The 6,412-nt window shown below is 35.7% G+C and overlaps 1 long non-coding RNA gene across 1 annotated transcript; it reads left to right on the top strand.

Annotated features, from left to right (window-relative positions):
- The first annotated feature begins 3,215 nt into the window (after nt 1–3,215).
- LOC103236232 (uncharacterized) lies at nt 3,216–6,002 on the top strand. Its single transcript, XR_498116.3, has 4 exons — nt 3,216–3,471; nt 3,771–3,841; nt 3,938–4,013; nt 5,757–6,002. It is a non-coding gene; the product is annotated as an uncharacterized lncRNA (long non-coding RNA).
- Nucleotides 6,003–6,412: the final 410 nt, after the last annotated feature.

Raw genomic sequence — 6,412 nt, 5'->3', positions numbered from 1 at the left:
GAAATAAAATGCATGTGCCTCTACACTAAAAGTTATTATTTTGAGTGAAACAGGGAAGCATCAAGAACTTACTGGCTAGAGATGTTTTGTATAGAAGGTTTGGGGGTATTTTTCAAATCTTCTGAGGTAATTCTACAGTGCAGCTAGTGCTAAGAACCAGTGGTAGGAAAGGCAAGGTTGGAAGAAACCAGGGCAGGATGCCAAGGGCCTGGACCATGGCATTGGCAGAGGAAATGGAGAGGCATTTATAATAAATAAAAAGGAAAGGTGATTGAGTTTAAGGAAAAAAGCAGAGGGAGAAGTTGATGTTAACTCTATCATTTCCAATCTGCTAACAGAAGTAGCTAATCTTGTCAGTAAGCTGGTTTGATGGAATGGGAGCAGGATAGAAAGACATGAATAGACCTGATTTTGGACCTAAGATAGTAGTAGAGATAGAGTTAGTAATATAAGGATAGAGTTTTCCCTGTCTGAGTGATTTGTTCTAAGCCTTCTTTTGTTAGAACCACAGTTATGATAATAACATTTTTAAAGATTAATAATTGATGGATTTTTTTTTTGTAAATATTCACTTAGATCTATCAAATACTCTAAATTGGGTAAGTTAGCAAATACTATCCTATTACTTCTCCCTATGATGGATTTAAATTCAGTAGAACTGAGGGGAATGGAAGCAACTAGAGTGGTTTCTTGCCTAGCACAGGGCACCTGTTCATGTTGCCACCCTTAAGTGTGGTCAGATTTTTGGACCGTAATCATATTGGCCTTCTTGTGTAGATAGCGTGGAGACTATTTTTAGGTATAATGGCCTCATAATGGGACTTTTATTGTTTCTGTTTTTTATGGGGGCCCAGGGTTAAATTCAGGCTTGGTGGGACCCAATGTGTATATTTTGTGGCTACAGACAAAACAGTATAAGGCGTTTCCTTTTGTTCAGTTTCCAGGGTATTTCTGGGAAGTCAGACCATGAAGTATACCCCAGGAAATTGTTTCTTTGTGGCCAAGACCAGTGTTTACACATTGTCATTGAGGGAATCTTTAATAAGCCATTCCATTTGCACACACATTGCCCAAAGAAGGTATTTTTACTCTCCTTTTATAAAACCTTGGCATTATAAGAATGTATTAAAACAGCAGCTCCATTGTGAGAGGTTACCCAGAACTGAAGGTTTGAGGCTCTGTTTTAAGAATGCTGCACATGTAAGCATCTAAGATGACTTAATCCTGTAGATTTCATGTCTTTCCCTCATTGGAAGGATGGCCCCTTTTTATCTTTGGAGGAAAAAAGTAACACAATGTTTTAAAACTTCTTAGTGTTTTTGTTGGATCTCAAAATAATTTACGCAGAAAGTACAGGAAGATAATTTTGCTTAATTTTACCAATGAGGAAGCCATATCCTTGACCTGGAAAAGTTAAAAAAAAAAAACACACAACATTCTCAAGGCTCCTTAGCTCCGCCCAGCTAAAAGTAGGATCTTGGAGAAGGAACTCTGGTTACTTTAACTTTTTAATGTAAGGAATTGTAAAATACTAGAGTTTGAAGAGGTTTAACACAGTTTTGAAAGGGTCTAATGACAGTTCAGTAGATCTGGAATGGCTGTGAGAGGTAAGGCAGAAAACATTTAACTCCCTCTTTGTGTTTGAATGAGGAATATGACATTATTCACTCAAGCGAGAGGCCTTGAATGGCCTGCCTTCAGTGACTTTCTTTCTTTTTTTCCTTTTTGCCTCCACTGATTGTTTTACAATTCAGCTTTTTTTTTTTTCCCCCATATTTTTCTTCTCTATACAATTTTATGGCCCTCTGCAACATTTACTTCACTTGCTAGATTCTAAATATATCGTTGTTTACCGTAGGATGATAGGAGGCGGGTCAAGATGAGGTAGACACTCCAAACTTTTTTGATTGGATGTTGTTGGATGGCAGGAGAGTGTCACATTGGAAGAAGAGTGGAGAAGATATTATGATATTAGGCTAATATTTATCAATATAATGTTGGGAAAATTTCCTCTTCTAAGTCAGGCTTGGACTGGGACATTTACTCTCCTCCCTGGTGGGGTGGGAACTACATGGTCCATAAAATCTTCTAATTCTCTCCCTCCTTGAAGTACTTGAGACTCGAAAATATCTACTGGGGAGAATGGGTCCTATTATGAGTAACACAAATTATTATATATTTATCATTATAACTAATGATATTTCTGCTTTCTCCTCGTTCTATTTTCTGTTGTTGTTGTCAAACAGACTTGTAAGAATTCAATGATGACTCTGACTTATGGTCTAGGTAATATTCTTCCTGTTCACTGGCTTCTGCAATGAGAAAGGCAGGAGAATGTGAATTGTATATTAAGTTGTTTGCCTGGGACCTGAGGTCCGGCTATGTGATTTACATCCCCAACTCATATTTCCAGATTTCCTGATAGATATGAACTTTTTTTCAATATACATCTTCTTCACTATGCAGTAAAATTAAAGATTAACAAGTTCCCTTCCCCCTAGTTTGATGTAATCAGACATCACACTAGTATATTGGAGAAAAATGGAGATTTCATTCATCTAATTATCTATTACTAAAAATTCTCTTCCTGTGCTGTTCTGTGCTGTGAGAATACACGGTCTGCCAACTGTCTCTTGATTTTGATTCAGTCTCAGATCTCTGTCCTTTCTACTTTTTCTTTCTTGTCTTCCTTAATTATTAATTGAGCACATACTGTGGCACAGCAATCTAAGATGTTTTGAGCACACAACCAGAAACATGTATATTTTGTTTGCATTATAGACAATGGAAGTTAAAAAGGAAAAGATAAAACTAAATAGAAATAGAAGTTTCAGTAACTTCTTTTATATATAAACAACTCAAAGCGTAAGAGTAATGGAGTGCAAGGAATAGTCTTTTGTCTCACTCAGTTTCAAAAACAGCCTGGGTTATGTTGCATACTATAACTAATGAAAATATTACCCATGGTAGGTCCCCCAACTTACTGATATAATTTCCATCAAGGCTCATGGCAGTTTTATGTATGCATTTATAAGGGGAGATTCTTAAATACTACTACTGTTCTATATCTAAGGGGCTAAAGTACTTTCAGGGAAGACTTTTTAATCTTCTTGTGTTTGAAAAACATAAAATGAGATGATGACTGGCAAATGAGAGCAAGCCTGTTTAATATTAAGATTATGACGTAAATTGACAAAAGCCCCAGCATTCCAAGTCCTAGTTGCTAGGCACCTTCTCCTTGCTCCCATCTGAGTATAATGATGTATTGTCAGCCTTAGCTGAGGTACAAAAGGGTTATTAGACTTTTGAGTCCATCTGCTACCCATGCAAAGGAAATAGTCAAACTAACACTGCCTGCTCTTTTCCTTGGTTTCTTGCCACCTTAATTATGGTTCATCTGAGTTATGTGTGTACTTGCTGCCTTGAGTAGAACATTTTCCAGGACTGTAAGAAAGCAGAGTGAAAGCTCAGGTAAGGGAATTGAAGCAGAATTTGCAGTTACAGCTTGGGGGAAGGGGTCATCTGGTGACTTACCCAAGCAATCAAACCAACAGCACGGGCTACCCACAGTACATGTGGCTTCAATGGCAATTATTGCCAAACTATTTTCATGGAACTTTTCAATTCAAACTTGGTCCTAGTTTTTGTTTTTAAATATTTGTGAGTGTGTGTATATGTGCTTTTTGTTGAGATTGCTATATCAGGGTGTTTTTTTTTTTTTTTGAATGATAGAAATTATCTTTCATTTTTATTTACCTATCCTGTTTTAGATCAGTAGTCAGCCCTGTTTTCTGCTGGGATAAACCTTGTGGAAGATCTCTTCATGCACGAAGTGACACAGGTATATCATTCTTCTGGGTCTGTGGCCTAGAAAAGACAGACTCTGAGTTTTGTGCAGCTTCCTGTGAGTTAGTTAACTTCATCTATTTCTTTACAGTCAATTTGAAACTCATTAAGGTTACTATACCACAAAAATTGCTGCTCTAAGAATATGCCAAGTGCCTTCAGAAAAGGTAACAAAATTTAAATTCTGAAACTCCAAGGAAGTCTTTCTTTCTCCAACTCTTTATAAATGCTTTCAGTATGTGACCAGAGTGGCTTTTTCTTATTCTTACTCTGTGCAACCAGGACTATTTAGACAACTTTTGGTTTAAAACACAACTTTCTTGCTGCGTTAACTGATACACCCCCCCCACCCTATACAGTATCAAATATATTCTTTCCTTTTGGGTCTGATTTTGTGTTTTGCAAACCTGTGAGCACAAAGGAACACATTTTGGTTTCTTTAAATAGCATGGAGTTAAGACATGTGAACAAGCCATTTGCAATGAATGTAAGTGAGAATACATTCTGCTTAGTGTTGGTGGGTCTGACTTTCATTATTTCTACAGCTAAAAAATTTTTATTAGTATATTTCTTATTCATTTTAAGAAGCATTTTTTTCTGAAAAAATTAAAAAATTGAATTTGAAATACAAATTTGTCCATATCAATTGGATTTCTTATAACAGTCAACAGTAGATCATGACCCTGGTCTGCATTTGGTTTCCAGGAGTGTTGGTTTATGTGCCAGCAAGGATTAAAATGGCACATCGGGGATACGTTAGTAGTTCCCCAAACTGTCAAATCATAAGAATTACCTAGGCCTCATTCTCTAGAGATCCAGACTGGGGAAGGAGTAAAGCTGTGAATTTATGCTTTGATTTACTCAGTTGATTTCCGAGGAGCAGGCCAATTTGGGAACTACTAAAGAGACCGTAAGATTTTGTTCCCCCTCTGTAGTTCTAAAATTTCATGACTATTCTCTGTCACATTTCTAGAAATTTAGAGCTAGAAAGTCTCTTAGATCACATTTAAACTAAACCCCTCATTAAAAATAAAACATTTTTAAACTAAACCCCTCATTAAAAATAAAACATTTTTAGAATTATAGAAAGTGCTAAAAATGAAAAATGGATATAAAAAAGAAAAAAGAAGAAAAAAATCTTTACTTTCTATTTTCACCACCTACACATAACTATATTTATGCTTTGGTCATTTTCCTTCCTTATTCTTAAAAATATATATCTTAAAAATGGTGACACAATACATATATGTAAAAATACATATGTATGTTTATAACCTATATTCACTTAATATGTGGATAACATTTTCCATATCATTAGAAATTCTGTAAGGTTACTGAGTCAATGGTCCAGCTTTAACACAATTATCTTAATGATTTTCTTACTGTTAGTAACTTAGGTTATTTTCCTTTTAGGTCCTCCTATAAGAGATGCTGAATTAATAGCCTGATTGAAAATTGTTTGTGTACATCCTTGATTATTTCCTTCCTTTCTCAGAAGTTTAATTTCTGGAAATATAGCATGATGGCTGCGAGCATGGACTCTGAGCCATACAGCTTGAATTTGTATGTAGGTTTTACCAATTATTAGTTGTGTGAATTTAGGCGAGGTTTAGTGCCTTGGTTTCCTCATGTATAAAATTGGGTTAAATATTGTACCTATGTCATAGGATTGTTGTGAAGATTAAATAAGCTAATATGCAAAAAGCACTTAGAACAATGTATGGGACAGAGTAGAAGTTAAATGTTGGCTATTATTATTCGGGCACTAAAGCAGTGCACATTTGAGGCTTTTTGAGAGTTATTGTGAATTTTTCCTCCAGAAAGGCTGTAGCATTAATGTTCCCATCAGAAGGTTTAGAGTCCACTTTTTTACATCCTTACCAACACTGCCAACTTTTTTTCATTTCTAGATGAAGAAAATGAAGTACAACAAAATCAAGTTCTTCGGCACAGGCCTCCAGGCACCAAGAGATTTGGGACTAGCATACAGATCCACCACTCCACAAACTTACCTTTATCACAGTTACATATTAAGAATTTTATATTTGTACATCTTAATGCACCTTGTTTTGTAGGGCTGATTGGAGTTAAGACTTTTTTTGCCCTCTGGCGACATTGTAACTGTGAAAGCAATGGACGAATAAAGGAGTCGTTATTCTCCAGTGTGCTATGTGGTTGATTGTAATTTATACATTTTCATTCTCAGAAACAGAAATTGGCATTTGTAAATATTTATAGGAAAAAACTCCCTGAAAATGCATAATATTCACCTAAACTTTATTGTTCTCTGAAAGTGAGATAAAAATGGTTCTTATCAATGGGTCACTAGAGGGCACTGTGACTCTTCAAGTTCTCAGGTTGCACTGTTTGAAAAATTCTCCAAAAGGTATTTTTTATTTCAGTGAGATTTTCTCTGGCATCCAGAAAAGTATAGTCAAATACGAAGAGTTTGAGGGGTGCATAGAACCTGATTGTATATGAGCTGATCAGGAGGTTACACTTTTTGGTTACAGGAAAATCCAAGTCATAGGAGTTGTTAAAATATGAAAATGGTATATTTTGATCT

This window comes from Chlorocebus sabaeus, chromosome 7 (assembly GCF_047675955.1).
Source record: "Chlorocebus sabaeus isolate Y175 chromosome 7, mChlSab1.0.hap1, whole genome shotgun sequence".
NCBI lineage: Eukaryota > Metazoa > Chordata > Mammalia > Primates > Cercopithecidae > Chlorocebus > Chlorocebus sabaeus.
The sequence above is the reverse complement of the archived record's forward strand: the minus strand, read 5'-3'. Positions and strand labels throughout refer to the sequence as shown.